The sequence below is a fragment of the Sciurus vulgaris genome (assembly GCF_902686455.1).
Source record: "Sciurus vulgaris genome assembly, chromosome: 4".
NCBI lineage: Eukaryota > Metazoa > Chordata > Mammalia > Rodentia > Sciuridae > Sciurus > Sciurus vulgaris.
Window position 1 is genome coordinate 78,909,251 of NC_136464.1, and position 15,724 is coordinate 78,924,974.

The 15,724-nt window shown below is 34.1% G+C and overlaps 2 long non-coding RNA genes across 2 annotated transcripts; both read right to left on the reverse strand.

The window, feature by feature from the left end:
* Nucleotides 1-1,397: 1,397 nt before the first annotated feature.
* Nucleotides 1,398-8,522, reverse strand: LOC306659023. The gene is made up of 3 exons (XR_013763178.1): nucleotides 8,449-8,522; nucleotides 5,553-5,583; nucleotides 1,398-1,461 (listed from the first exon to the last, which is right to left on the reverse strand). It is a non-coding gene; the product is annotated as an uncharacterized lncRNA (long non-coding RNA).
* A 949-nt stretch (nucleotides 8,523-9,471) lies between these two features.
* On the reverse strand, nucleotides 9,472-15,317 carry LOC306659184. The gene is made up of 3 exons (XR_013763232.1): nucleotides 14,943-15,317; nucleotides 12,033-12,108; nucleotides 9,472-9,524 (listed from the first exon to the last, which is right to left on the reverse strand). It is a non-coding gene; the product is annotated as an uncharacterized lncRNA (long non-coding RNA).
* Nucleotides 15,318-15,724: the final 407 nt, after the last annotated feature.

Consider the following 15,724-nt stretch of genomic DNA (forward strand, 5'->3'; position numbering starts at 1 on the left):
ATTCTTCCTGCATGGAAGACGGACCACAAAGAAAGGAAACGTCAGAAAAAAGAGCAATGGGGAGACATGCTCATACCAAATTTCAAAGGATAACACAGATCAAGAGTCAGGACAACAGGGTGATGCCAGCATTAAAACAGACACAGAAATGAGAACTGACAGATGATACAGAGAATAACCCACTAGAGTCTGCAACCAAAACTCTATTTTGGAAGAATCTATTGACATTCTAAAATCTAGTTTAATATTTATGAAAATTCTCTAATTTTTTATTCTAATTTGTGACATTATTTCAATATAACTCACCTGAAATGATAACTTCTATAATGTAGTAGAGAATATAAATTTATGTCACATTTTAGAAATTCAATATCCCTAATTATTAGCTACTTCCTTATTATAATATTATGTAGAAAACTTCATTAAGTAGAATTCTTATTTTCTGCCCCTTTGTTTATGTCTAATGTATCAATCTTTCTTACATTCAAATCTGTAATCTAAGTGTTTCAAGATACACAAAACTGTTTCCTAATTTTCCGTAACACTGAGTGGCAGAAGATATTTAAAACAAACATTTAAATGCATAAGCACAGAAAGTTCTAAAATTTGAATCTTAGATTGTGGCATGATGTCTTGGAGTGGATATTTGAAAACACAACAATGCAAAAACAGTCTGAAATTAATGTTATACATTATGACCACTGAGTCTTTTCTTCTGGAACTGGCTATTTTGTGGAACAAATCCTTCTGATAGATTTAAATACTCTTTCAATGGAAGCATGAAGAAAACATGGGGCAACACCTTTGCAATACAAATTTTGAAAAACATATTTAAAATTTCTAAATTTTCATAGTTCCTAACATTATTCTAGTGTAAAAGTAGAACCAAGGATTAAAGTAGCGAAAAAGCTCTTCCCAAAATAAAATGATACTAAAATATAAAGTGTATCAGAGAGAGAAGGAAACAAAATTACAGGCAATGTGCCATACAGCTTTCAAACAAAAGTCATCATGATAATTATCAAAACTAATTACTTAGAAACTTGTTTAGAATTAAATATTGTATAATTCACATCACTAGAACTTAGGTAAGAATAAGCTAAATGAAACAAAAGAATCACTGTCCAAATTTCATTATCTCTCTACAGTTGGAAAGCTCTATCTAAGGCAATTCTCATATTATTACATATTTTCCAGTATGTTATTTTCCAGGGGCTACTACCCTTAAATGTTTGAAGACTATTTACAATAAAAAAAGAATAATATAAATTCCACACAATAGGTTTCTTTTGCAAAATTCAAATACAATAGAAAATAACACTGCTAATTTTAATGGTACACACTTCACAAAACAAAATTCATACCAAAAACATTAATTTCACAAATGCACACCTTACCTTGATATAAGATTTATTGTTGCTCCCATAGGATGTAGGCCCAGGTTCAACAGGTCCAGATTTACTTGACAATCATTAGAGAAAAAAATAAATTTATAAAATGAGTGAGCCCAGGTTTCCAAAGAAATAAAAGTTGGTGAATATCTGGATATCACTATATTAAAGAGTTTTCTAGACAGATATAATTAACATATGACCTCCTTTTTAAATTAATTTTTAGTCTGTTCTAATCAGTTGTACATGACAGTAGAATGCAATTATACATGTGATAGATCATACATAAATAAAGTATAATTTGTCATTTTCTGATGGTACATAATCTAGGATGACATTGGTCATGCAGTCATATATGTACATGACATAATAATGCCTATTTCACACTACTGTCCTTCCTACCCCCATACTCCCTTTACCTCCCTTCACTCCACTCTTCCTAATAAATTTAACTCTATAATTCCTTAGTTCCCCCTGACCCTTATGGTGAATTAACATCCACATATCAGAGAAAACATTCAGCCTTTGGTTTTTTAGTTCACTTAGCATGATATTCTCCAACTGCATCCATTTACCAGGAAATGTCTCTGTTTTTAGAAGCCTTTTTTTTTTTTTTTAACCTTCTCTACCTCTACTTTTCCCAATCTATGGAATGTGAAATGAAGGCATTCTTAGTTCCATTTCAAAGTTTATGGCCAATATGTTGGCAGAACCTGAGAATTAAGAGAAAATTGTCCTGAAGGTTGAACTGAAAATCCAAGTGATGATGGAAATCACTTTTATTATCTGAAATGAAATAAAAACTGATAACCCAGATTAGCTAGAAGATGCACTCTCCATTCATCCCTCTCTCTCCCAGGGATCAAAGACTAACAGATTAACTTGAAAATGGCAGGTTCAGTTTTTCAGCAAGGAAACTACCTACTGAAAAGAACCTGTTCTTCCCCTTACCCAGAAATACCATAAGGAGTTACCCAATCCATTTTAATTGTTTGAAAGATGATTGTAAAATAGTGGAAAAAAATCATATACTGTTACTGAGAATAATTTTCTCTGAGAGATGGAGACACTATACATTATAAAATCCAACTCATTTTCCTATTCAGAAAAATGGCAAGTAATTCTGTAGGAATGCAAAAACTTAAGGGGAAAGACTACTGGAAGCTGCATCTGTTTCCCTAAGTACAATCTAAGTAACTTCCTTCATGTGGGCTCCCACTCTAAAGACACTGTCCTGTAGGACTCAAAGGCAATCCCCTACTTTGTAATCTTCATCCTAAGAAGATGAAGATTTCTGACTCAAGGTTCTGCTCAAAGGACCAAGAGCAGAAGTTCTATCTCCCGCTCTGGGTAAACAAACTAAGTGGCGTCTCAGTCAATGACCTAACATGAACATGTTACCCAACTACCCAACTGAAGTTTCATGATGACTCTGTCAACTAATTGTACCACTACCCTACCCTACATAGGAATGGTATCAGTGAGCTGGATGAGGGAGAGCAGACATCTATTAGGGGCAATACAACCATGGAGTTCAAGAACTTCAAGTCCCATGGTGCTTGAGGGACTCTAAGCCATCCTCACATTCCTCTGCTCTGAGGACTCTTCCCAGTGGCTCAAATTATTTTAACATCTTTCCACAGAAATGTGGATATTGCCCACTCTCCAATAAAGCTTAAAAGAAGGTAACAACCTACTCAGTACTCCCTGGGGCACCAATTTTTAAATAAGTTTATCTAGATAGCTCCCAATGGTCTCTGTCATTAATGTTTGCTTGGTCTTGATCAAATTGACCACAAAACCTAATATTCTGATTGCTTTCCTCAAAACCCATGCCTGTTAAACTTGGCCTTGCTCCTTTGCAAACTTGTCCTCCTTACTTACATTCTTATTCTCTAGATGAGGATCATGCATAACTTCATTCATATACTTTTCAATTTGGTTCACTTGACATGCTCTCCTATTCTATTGTTAAAGCAGTTAAAACTACACTGTGATTCCATCTCACTCCAACCAATTGACAATATTTGGGAATACCAGTGACAATAAAGGTTGACAATGATGAGGCGTAAAAGGTATACTCATACTTTGTTAGTGGGACTGTAAATTGGTACAATCCCTCTGAAAAGCAGTGTGGAGATTCCTCTAAAATCTAGCAATGAAACCACCATTTGACCCAGTTTTACCACTCCTTGGTATACATACACAAAGAACTAAAATCAGCATATTACAGTGAGGCAGCCACATCAATGTTTATAGCAGAGCAATATCTAAGTTATGGGGCCACCCTAGGTGCCCTTCAACAGATAAATGGATAAAGAAAATGTATATTGATACAATGAAGTATTACTTAGCCATAAAAAATGATTTGATGATATTTTCTAATAAATGGGTGGATCTGAAAACTGTCATTCTAAGTGAAGTAAACCATTCCTATAAAATCAAAGGCTCAATGTTTTCTCTGGTATGTGCAACCTAATCCAAAATAAAGGGAGGGAAGCTGAAAAACAAGAATTGAATTTCAGTAGAATAGACAAATGGGAGTTAAAGGCAGGGACAGGGATGAGCAAAGGGGGGACACTGGAATACAACTGGCACAATTTTTCTATGTACATATATGAATACATCAGTGAAGCCATTGTGCACATCTGAAAGAAATTAATGTAAAAAATATCAATAGGCAAATGGCAGAAAGATCAGTGGAGTAGAACAAGGGGAGCTGGGTTGGGGGGCAGGGATAAGAGGCACTAGGGACTGAACTAGAACAAGACATATTCCATGTTGTATAATCACGTCCAATGACTCCTATTGTCATCTGTGACTCAAAAGAACCAATGAAAAATAAATGAACCAAAATACATACAGAATAGTGAAAGTGCAGAATACTGGGCTAATTAAGGAATCTGAGTTCAAATCTGACTGTGACCACTTACTTTATACAGAAAAATCACTATAATATTTTTAACTTGTAGGTTGTTGATCATAACAATTTGGCCAGATAATTAAACACATTAGGAGGTACTACATGGATCTTTGATGGGTTGCTAAGATTCCTTGAAACCCTGAAATTTACTGGGTTCTTGATTCAGAATATAGAAGAATCTTAGCTGATGGAATTTTTTTTACTATATCAACAGAAACACAAAAAATAGTAGAAGAGAAACTAAAAAATGACAACAGTAAAAGAATAAGAAAAGATTATAGTCGTATAAAAGCAAACAGACTATAAAGAAAGAAGAGTTTAGATAGAAATAGATAGGGGTTGTAACTTGAAGGGAAATCCAAACTGAGCAAACCAAAAACAGATATCAATTAAAATATATTCTAAAGACATTCCAAAAATATTAATACAATGTGCTATAACTTGGCCTACACATCAATATTTCACACTTCCAATAAAATAATTATTCTCCAAGACTTGCTTGTTTTTGTTCATTAAAACCCATGGTCGTATAACTACAGATCTGTTTGATTTTTCCCAAAATATTCAATCTTATAAAAGGTACTGGTTACCAACACATCTATAGAAAATATTAAGACAAACTGGCACTATATCCAGGTTTCTCAGGTAAAATCTGAATCAAAATGAGCACAAAACTGAGATTGAATTTCTGAATTCATCTGATATGAATCTACATCTTGATCTTAATGCCACATTGTTCTCTATCACAGGAGTGAGAGAATGGATTTGTCAGCAAAGCTTGCAGAACGTCAAACCACAGGCCACCTACTTCTTAATTAGGGAATCATGGGACAATCAGTCAAAATCTCTGACAGTGGCTTCATCAGTAAATAATAGGTAATAATAATGCAGATAGTTTCAAGCTTCTGTGATTACTATAAGAAATGGTTATATGGTGGTTGGTGTAGTGGAGAATGCCTACAATTCCAGTGACTTAGGAGACTGAGGCCAGAGGGTCACAAGATGGAGACTGGCCTCAGCATCTTAGGGAGATCCTAATCAACTTAGCAAGACCCGGTTCTGAAATAAACAATAAGAAAGAGCAGGGGATGGATTACTTGCTAAGTGTTCCTGGAACCAAATAAAAAGTGCCAGACACACATGATAGGATCTCTAGCTCAGAACAGAACACTCAAATCTCCTTTTCTCTGTGTGCTACAGTATTTAAAAATATAATTTTTAAACCTATAAAACCCTACCTGGTTGAAGTTTCATTTTTAGAATTCTCATCTGTTATTAAAGAAAAGAGTAAATTTAATAAACAGTATAAAATAAAAAATTAAAAATATAGGACACTGATATTTCTTACAAAGTATTCCTCTGGGATATTCTTCTTGAATGAATATTATTTATTTTAGGGGCAGGCAATTAAGGCATCAAAAACTCTTATGTACCCTTTTTTTGGATTTATCAAATGAAAGGAGAAAGAACATTTCTCAGTGTTTGATTCATAAACTGATGTGTTCATGCCCATAATCCTAAGTGAATGGTGAAAGACCAACAAGAAAAATCATTAGTATATAACTGACAGTGCCAGACAAATACCAGGAATTTTCTGGAATACTGTCAGTAGAACAATTATAAGGAGTAAAGTTATTGGGCCATGGTACAAAAGTGTCTACAGGTTTTCAGTCAAAACTAGTTAGGATGAAACACCTCACCACAAGGAAGCTAGTTCTGTGAGCAGTATACTAGGTAGAGTGCAAAATGCAGGAAGCAGACCAGGGACAATTACTTACAAAGAAAATTCAGTTTTCCATTGAGAAGTGCTTGATAGAAGTTGATGAGGTTATTCTCACTAATCCTCTTTTGCTAATCTCTGAGTTCCAGCTATTTTTTTTCTCTCTCTGTGATACAAACAAGGCTTTTTCTCCCACAGAAAAAAACCACTGGAAAGATGACTTATAAGTTTAATTACTCTGATTCATATGTAATTGTCTTACAGAAGATTACAAGGAACTACTGAGGAGGCAGTAGCAAGTTGTCAAGGAGGAATACTTGATATGCTAATAATCTTTAAATAGAACCATTAATAAGCTCAAGGAGAAGGAAGAGGAGAAGATGAATAAAAGAAAAGGAGGAAGTGAGGGAGAAGGCAGGAAAGGACAAGGAATAGGAAGTAATTTTCTTGTTCTTGGAAGGGTAGTTTTAATATTGTCAAAATGGACATACTACAAAAATATTACACAGATTCAATTCAATTTCACCAAAAACCAATGACATTCTTCACAAAACTGGAAAATAACAGCTCTAAAATTCATTTGGAAGAACAAAAGATTCAGAATACTCAAATCAATAATAAAACATAATGGAAGAAGCTGAAAGCATTGCAATACCTGATATCAAATTAGACTACCGACCTAAGGTAACAAAAACATCAGGATATTGCATCGAAACATGCATGAGAGCAATGGAATAGTATAGAACATATGGAGAAATCCACATAGTCACCTGATACTTGACAAAGGTGAAAAAAATATACATTGGAGAAGAGATAAGCTTAAAACCAATGGTGCTGAGAAAACTCTATGTCCATATCCAGAAGAAATAGCTTTTGACCTGGACAGAAATAAATCAAAGTGGATCAAAGATAGGAATTAGACCAGAAACTTAGCAACTGCTGAAAGAAAAGACAGCATCAATACTAAAAGTTATTTACTCAGTTACCAAATGACTTAAGAAAACCTTAAACTCAAGAAAGAAAATCAAGAATCAACAAGTGGGATGACATCAAATTCAGCATGCAAATCAAACAATTAGAGCATAAAGACTGAGCATACAGAATAGGAGAAAACCTTTTCCAACTGCTCCTCTAACAGGGGAATAATATCCAGAATATTTAAAGAACCCCAAAAGCCTAACACTGAAAAATAAACAAATAAACCAATGAATAAATGGGCCAAAGAACTAAACGGGCACTTCTCAAAAGAAAAAACACAAATGCCCAAGAAACACATGGAAGAAGTTCAACATCTCTAGTAATCAGGGAAATCCAAGTGAAAACCACATTGAGATTTCATCTCACTTCAATTAGATTGGCAATTTTCAGGAATACAAACAATAATAAATGCTGGAGAAGTCAAGGGGAAAAATGTACACTCACACATTGTTGATGGGGACTTAAAATTAATAAAATCATTCTGGAAAGCAGTATGGAGACTTCTCAGAAGCTGGATATGGAACCACCCAGCTATCCTACTCCTCACTCTTTATTCAAAAGAACTAAATCGGCATACTACAAAGATACAGCCTCATCGATTTTTGAACACTGCAATTCACAAGACTAAGATATGGAACAGGCCTAAGTGCACATCAGTAGATGAACAGATGAAGAAAAGGTGGTATATAGACAACAGATTTTTACTCAGCCATATGAACTAATTATGGATTGCTTGTAAATGGATGGATCTGGAGAAGATCATGCTAAGTGAAATAAGTCAGACTCAGAAAATCAAGGGCAGAATGTTTTTCTCTCATATGCAGAAGCTAGAACCAAATTAAGAAAATGGGGAGAAGTCTATGAAAATGGAAGGATTATCAGTGGGATCGAAGCAGAGGATATATGGGGAGAGAAGAGGCACAGGAAAAGGGAGCGAATCTGAAAGAAAAGAAGTTGATTAAATTATGCTAGGCACATGTAAGAATACACCACAAAAAAATTTACCTGTGCCTTATGTACAAACACAAATTTTAATGATGGTAAATAAAGAGATGGATGGCCAGCAGATTTGAGGAGGAAGAACAATAGAAGGGACTAGGGGAGGGAAAGTGGTACTAAAAATTTAAGTGGAGCAAATTATATTCCACACATGAATAGTTATGACAAAAATAAACCCCAATACAATAATGTGCTGAAAAATAATTTTAACAAAGGTTTAAATGTAGATGCATCTAAGACAAAGGTTAAATATATAAAAAATCATTTTCCTATGCTCAAAAATATCATATTTAAATCATGGACACTGACTTTAACATTTGAATTTTTTTGGTGAAATCATACCATAGAATTTGAAAGGAAAACAAGGATTGAAAGATTGCTTACAATTCAATAACTTAATGTAGTTCTTCCCAGAAAATTTGTATAGCAAAATTTACCTGGTTTGAATTTCCTGACAGCATTCACTTCCAATGCCTTACTTGCTTCATTTGTGTCTTCAAGGGCAGGCTTGATGGGTTCGGAAACAAGATATTATATTAAAATTGTATATATCATACAATATATGGTTAATGATTCTATATAAAAATGGAAATATTTTACCCTGTCTTGAAGACATTTCTTTTGAAATACTGAAAAGTAAAAGGGACATATAATCAATTATACAACAATGTATCAAAAATAACCATAATTTCATGCAGAGTTTGTACAGAAAAGAATACTTATGCATGGTTCAACGATGACTACTTTAGCTTTGGGCTTATTCTTTATGTTTAGGAGAAAAAACATGAGACATACTGCAGAAAAACCAGGATTACAGGTTTAATGAAATATGAAGTTAAGACTCCAAATGCAAGTTTATTTTTCCACTGACCAATTAATATTATAGGAGCTTTACTTGGTGGCACACACATATAATCCCAGCTCAGGAGGCTGAGGCAACAGGACTGCGAGTTCAAAACCCGGCCTCAGCAACTTAGCAAGGACCTAAACAAATCAGTGATACCCTGTCTCTAAATAAAATATCAAGAATGGCTGGGGATGTGCCTCAGTGATTAAGTGACCCTGAGTTCAATCCATGGCACTTAAAAAAATATGTATAGGAAAGTGTGCATTTACCAAAGTAAAAATGGAGATTAGTGTAGCATAAACTGCTCTGTAGTCAGAGGAGGGACTCACAGCCCTAGGAGTAGTGGGACAAAATGTCAAAGCTGATGACAGAATGTAACAGGGTAAGTCATTCATGAAACACTCAGAACCATTTATATGATTATATGGCATGTGTGTATACTGCTCCTAAAATTGCCTCCAATTGATTAAGTAAAAATTATGACATTTGTTGGTTTCTCAATGTCACATTGTGCTTCTATTTAAATTAAAACAAAATAAAGAATATGTGAAAATGTTGATAATTGCAACTCAATAAACAGAACAAGAATGAGCAGACTTCAAGTATATTACCGTCATTGTCCGATGGCTGAAAATCTCCACATACTTCTTTTTTTTCAGGGACATTCTGGGGAGGATGAAAAAGCTTTATGTGTAACAAGCATAACATTTGATAAAATGATTGTAATATTCAGCATTACTACAAGACACATGGGAAAGAACACATGTTTCTGAATCATTCCTATGTACATTCAAATCCCAATTCTGCCATGTAATGACCTACATTTTCACATGGGTTGAGAATTATAAGAAATGAGAGAGACAATTCCAAATATTACACTCCTTACCTCTAGTTAGTTATTACACAAATACTGTGATACCCAATGGATTTTTTTCTTGAGCACAATAGCGTGGGGTAAAATTTTGATCCATATGTAGCTCAGCATACTTGTAAAAATCTGACATTTTAAGAAATCTGAAGTAATTACTTGTGACGTTCTGAATATTTCCATGGTTTTTATTTGCACAAACTACCTCGTGGGGGGGAAAACACAAAAGCTGAGTTTTGAGGACAATTTGTAACTAAGATGGGATAGGGTCACAAACAGTATGTAAGTTCCTTTTACCCTGTATGTCAGACAGCTAAAGACATATGATTACATATATTTGGTCCATCCCAGAAAGGCAAGAATAAATTCTGTAGGACAAAGATGGATGAATGACACCACACAGAGCAAACAGAAAACAGGAAGACTAAGTAATGAAGTCATCATGGAGGCACAGGTGACTGAAAAAAATAGACTCTAAAGAAATGTATTCTAAAAAGAAATACTGAGTCTAGGGGTAAAACATTTTTAGAAAGGTAATGGAGGAGGAAGAACCAAACAGAAAGATAGAGACATGACCAGTAACATGCATTTAAGCCAAAGAAGGAAGGAAAGGAAGGAAGAGCAAAGCATGGAAAGAAATACAACATAGAGTTTTGACCAAAATATTAATACTGATAATATTCATTTCTATTACACTATCATATTTTGCATAAAAATTTGTATAAAAAAGCATTCAGTTTTATTAGTATAAAAGGAATTCAACTTGTTAACTGTAGTTATGAACCACTCTCTAAAATCTGTAACATTATTAGTATGGAAAATAATTTTCCCCAATTTCCCTCTGAAAGAGAAAACTGATAATCAGAATGCTAAAAAGTACATAAAAATAAAAAAGATATATTTAATAGCACATGGGTTGGGCCTCCAAAAAAGTTTTACAAATTTTGATCTAAAATCCAATCTTAGATCAAAGCTGGAAGAAGTGAGGAATATTCTACTATCTAATTTCATATTTGTTATGTTCTTATTTGCTTCTTATTTATGACATTAGTTTATGATAACTCACCAGAACTTTTACCTCTTGAACTTTAAAAGAGAATGTAAACTTAAGCCATATTTTCAGAAACCCAACAGCCTTAATATTTAGCTACCTCAGGTTTATTACTTAAAACACTTCATTATATAGATATCTTATTTTCTTCCCACTGATTCATGTTCACAATGTATGTAACAGTCTTTCACATCAAAACACTCTTTTCAGTTTTCCAAGAAATACCCTCATGTTTCCTATCTTGCAGTAGCACAGAGGGACAAAAGACTTTTAAAATAAATGTTTAAGTAACTAAGTACACAAATTTCTAAACCTGAAATCTGAGTATGACATAAAGATTCAGAGTGTATATTTTAAAACGCTACAATGCAAAAAGTTTTCTGAAATTCAAATTATGCCTTGTGGTTTTTAAGACTTTCTGCTTCAACAACTAGTTTTTATTTGCAGAAAAATCTAAATATCTAGTCTTCATTTAGATTAAGAAATTTATATGCACTTTTAAGAGGCAGGTCCAGTAAAGTACAATACCTTTACAATAGAAATGTTGAGAAACAGGTTTAAATTTCTCCTTTTTAACAAGTTCTCACAGTTTAAATGTAAATATGGAACCCAGGATGGAAATAGAGAAAAGTTCTCCAAAAAGTTTATGAAATAAAATTTAAAGCATCCAGGAGAAAAACAAAAAAAAGTATGCAGTGTTCTCTATAGTATTCAAACTAAGGCATCAGGAAAATTACATGACTCATAAATACTTACCCAAACCATTGAAGATTTATTTAGTCCTGAGTATAATTAATTGAGTTCATTTACAAGTCACAGCGAACTTACCCAAATAATCCTTCCCAAATCTCATATTTCCTGTGCTATTAGAATGCTTCTCCTGGGCTGGGGCTGTGGCTCAGTGGTGGAGCACTTGCCTACCTGTGAGGCACTGGTTCACTCCCCAGACCACATAAGATAAAATAAACATATTGTGTTCATCTACATTTTAAATATTTTTTCAAAAAGAATGCTTTTCCAAATAAAATTTTGTTCCTGTTATGGATTTTCAAAAGTCCCTACTTCCCTGAAGTAGTAGATGGAACACTGATATTTACAAAGGTAAAAATAAAAATTCAACACAATTGTGCAAAATAATTTCTCCTGAGGAAATTTCCAAGTGAGATGACAAGGAAAGCATTGTTAAACTGTAAGACTAAGCACTTCACAAACAGAATTCAGAGCAAGAAAATTAATTTGACAAGAGGGCATTTACCTTGATATCAGATTTATTGTTGCCCTTTTCTGAAGTAGGCTCAATAATACCAGGATCAGATCTCTCTGCAGAACTTCTGAGCAAAAATACATAACAAAAATGGGTGAGTCCAGTCCAGTTTTTAAAGTAGTAAAACCTGGTGAATGTTTGGATATCACTATATTAAATGAGGATTTGGACTTATAGGATTAAAATATGACTCCCATTTTAAGAAAACTTTTGTCTACCTCTTTCTGCCTCTGCTTTTCCCATTCTATCAATCATTCAGTAAAGTCACACTTGGCTCCATTTCAAAGAGTGATGGCCAATACACTGACAGAGAACTGAGAATAATGTATTTTCCAAACCTCTCTGTCCTGAAGGCTGAACTGAAAAATCCACTAAGTGGCCAACATAAACATTGTGGTCTGAATTGAAACAAACCTAATAATCTAACATGAGATAGAAAGATATACTGCTTTTGCTCCATTGTATCTCCCTGGATCAGAGACTAAGATGGCTAACTTGAAATTTCAGCCTTGGTGCTTCAGCCTGGAAACCACCTGCTAAAGTGTCCCTCTTGATTCCTTTTAGGCAAACATAGCACAGAGATTTCCCTGAAACATTTTAATAGTTTGAAAGATGAAGACCCAAAGAAAAAAACAACAAATATATATGCTGTTACTGGGAATCCCATTCTTAGAGAGATTGAAATATTACAAATTTTAAAATTCAATTAATTTCCCAGTACAGTTCCTGCCTTATTCAGGGCCACAAAAAATATCAAGCACTTTAAAACACTCATGGACACTCACTCAATGGAAATGAGTGCCTGTGAAGTAGAGGAATGCTACTTGGACTTCTGTTTCCCCAAGTACTATCTAAACATCTTCCTTCCTGTGGGTTTGCACTCCCATGGCCACCTTCAGCAGGACCTCCAAATCTTCATCCTTTGAAGACGCAGTTTCCTGAAACAAGGTTGGCTCCAAGGACCATGAGTGGGTGTGGCTCTTTCCCTACTCCAAGAAAACAAGCTAAATGGAGTCTTAGTCACTGGTCTCAGCATAAGCACGTTACCAACCATCCAACTGACACTCCACGATAGCTCTGTCAAATTGTACCCTGTCCTACCCTACCTGTACATAGGAAGGACATGAGAGACTTGGCAAAAGTGGTGGAAGTGAGCATATGCCTGCTCTGGGCCATAGATCATGCGGTTTAGCAACTTCTAGTCTTTGGTGCTTGAAGTTTGGTGTACTACCATCACGTTCCTATATACTCTACAGATTCTTCTCAGTAGCTTAAAAGTTTTTAACACCTTTCAACAGAAACCCTGAAGTCTGTCATTCCTACAAACATGAAAGCAACAACATGTTTTGGACTCCTGCAAACTCCCTTTTAATATGATTTTCTACATAGTTCCCAACATCCATGTTCCAAATTCTCATTTTATCTTCATCAGACAAGGTGAAAACCCCAATACGTTGATCTCTTTTGGAAAAAACAATGATTTCTACACAATTCAGTGTTTTTCGTCTTCAAACATGCCCTCCCTTTGTTAGTTCTATTATGATTTTCTAACTCCAGGTTCACTTAATAATTCTCTTCTGATCATCTATATTTGGGTTCACTAGACTCACTCTCCCATTTTATTGTTGAAACTCTCACATGATTTAAGACAATATAGGAAAGTTTTGGCCTCCCATTAAGGAACATATGTTCAAATCTCATTGCTGTTACTTTCTACAACCAGATAATATCCTTTAATATATTTAAGTTCCATGTTAACCATCAAAACAACCAATTAGGCAGAATACAGAAAATATTTTGAAGTATTAGAGACTTTTTGACTAATTACTAAGATTCTTTAAAGTTCATTGCTGTTACTTTCTACAACAAGATAATATCCTTTAATATATTTAAGTTCCATGTTAACCATCAAAACAACCAATTAGGCAGAATACAGAAAATATTTTGAAGTATTAGAGACTTTTTGACTAATTACTAAGATTCTTTAAAGTTCTGTTATTCTCTGTGATTTTGATTGTATATACAGAAAAAAAGAGGTACAGAGCTGATAGTAACATTTTAAAAGTCGAAACACCAAGAAAAGCAGAATAGAAAATTTTAAAAATTCAAGAAAAGATTACAGCTGTAGAAAAAGCAAAAATGATAAAAAAAAAAATGTTATGGAACTAGACAGTGGTACTAGCCTGATGAGAAAATCAAACTGAAAAGTCAAGAACTAGAAAAATCAATTAAACTATTTTCTAAATATGTGTTTAAGAAGATTAATGCAATTAATACTATGTATTCATGTATATCACAGTTAAATCATAGGTATTCTTCACCAATAATTACCTAACTTTGCTTATATAAAACCCTTGGCTCCTATGACCCTAGCTATGTGAGATTTGCCCCGAAAGGTTTGAAGTTTAAAAATGTATGGTGTGTCATTGCAAATTTCAAAAATATTAGCACAAATTCTTCAAATATAAACATGTTTTTCAGGAAATGTCTAATTTAAATGTTAAAAGACAACTAAGTTTGAATTCATGAATTCATCTGATATGGACTTGCATCTTGAGCCTTTGTGCCACACACATCCCTATCAATCTATGGGAAAGGGCAAGAGAATGAATTTGTCAATCAGGCTCGTGATCAAATCATAGCCCAGCGACTTGTAAATTATGAGGTCATGGGCTCATTAGTCAACTTGTTTGAATGACAGTTGCTTAATCACTGATTAATAGGTGGTAAGAGCACAGCTTCTTTCAGAGATGCTGTGATGACTGTAAGAAAGTTTTAAGCACATATTATGATATCTGGATAGGACTAGAACATCCAACAAATTTTACTTCCTTTTGTCTGCATTCCCTCATTAACTTTATTAGTTTCATTAGTTTTCTTTTCTAATTGTAAAAATCATACCTGGATAAAGAGTCATCACTCTCTAAAAAAGAAAAGGGTGAAATAAATATGTTATTAACAACAGAAAATATAAAATTAGTAGAAATAATGACTGATTATTTTTTAAAAACAATCCTTTGGGACCAGTCCTGAAGATTATCCTACACTGGATATCAATTATATTACTGATATGCAATTGATTCAATATGAATCAAGGTTACATACAAAGGAGCACAGGTATAGACTGTAGGCATAGCAAACTTTTTCTGTAAAATAATACCAGAAAATGTACCATGTCTTCAGAAAGATATTGACATCCAAGTTCAGGAAGCATTTAGAACCCCAATTGAACCTGACCACAAAAGAAACTCCCCACATCATATTATTATACACAATTGTCACAAACACAAATCCAGAAAGAATACTGAAAGTTACAAGAGGGAATAGTCAAACCACTTATACAGGCAAACCTGTAAGAAGAACACAGTGTTTTAAACTGAAAATTTAAAAACCAAATCAGTACACAATGATGTATTTCAAGCACAACAGGTGGAGAAATGGAAAATGAAAGGGCATTTATCATATTATACAAATAAACCAGAAAGTCAAGTATCAGTGTTTTCCCTTACACATGCAGTCTGGAAAATAAATAAATAAAAGGATACTCTGAAAAGAGAAGTGGTGACTAGGGGAAGAGGAAGAAGACTGGGGGAGGGAGAGAGAAGGGAGAGATAGAAAGTAGGGAGGTAGATGGGATTCAAGTGTGATATCCCTGCTTGGAAATGTTAGAGTGGAATGCAGTC